The sequence below is a fragment of the Seriola lalandi genome, unplaced genomic scaffold (genome assembly GCF_002814215.2).
Source record: "Seriola lalandi dorsalis isolate HSWRI2012SDOR001 ecotype SW California unplaced genomic scaffold, Sedor1 jcf7180002016090, whole genome shotgun sequence".
Taxonomy (NCBI): domain Eukaryota; kingdom Metazoa; phylum Chordata; class Actinopteri; order Carangiformes; family Carangidae; genus Seriola; species Seriola lalandi.
This window is the reverse complement of record NW_019486742.1, coordinates 1-546: the sequence shown is the minus strand read 5'-3', so window position 1 is coordinate 546 and position 546 is coordinate 1. Positions and strand designations below refer to the sequence as shown.

The 546-nt window shown below is 37.5% G+C and overlaps 1 long non-coding RNA gene across 1 annotated transcript; it reads left to right on the top strand.

The window, feature by feature from the left end:
- Positions 1-546, top strand: LOC147819926 (uncharacterized). Its single transcript, XR_015438628.1, has 3 exons — positions 1-32; positions 149-232; positions 485-546. It is a non-coding gene; the product is annotated as an uncharacterized LOC147819926 (long non-coding RNA).

The following is a 546-nucleotide window of genomic DNA, read 5'->3' as shown; positions in this document are numbered from 1 at the left end:
ATCAGCTGCCAGATTTCTACACTGGTGTGCAGGTGAAGCAGATTTACTGGAAAACTCTCACCATGAAAAAACTCAATACAGGGCTTTCTATTCTGTTCTATTTTCTTTATTGTGTAATTTGTGATACCATTTAATTAATATCTTTCAGGTGAATGGTTTCGCCGAGGAGCGTCCATCAACTCCACCTTCAGCAACAGTAATGCAGCTGACGGAGAAAGACAGGAATGATAATGTGATTATTAAACCATTATTTAAGGCCCTATATTACAATTTTCAGTTGCTCAGTGGGGCTTTGTGTGATCTATAAAAGGACATAAATTATATTAAAAACTGTTAGTGTGCAATTTTAGAAGTAGCTGTGACAGACACACCTGATGCTTTCTGCTTTTGTCCCATTTTGTGGCCATTTATTCAGCACTTTGTATCCCACAGGGTGTATTAACAAGATGCTCTTCTCATCTGTGTGTGTGTTCTTTCATTCAAGGCGAGACAAGAGAGACTGAAACTTGAATTACAGCAGAAAATTCAAATGAGGAGAGAAAAAAT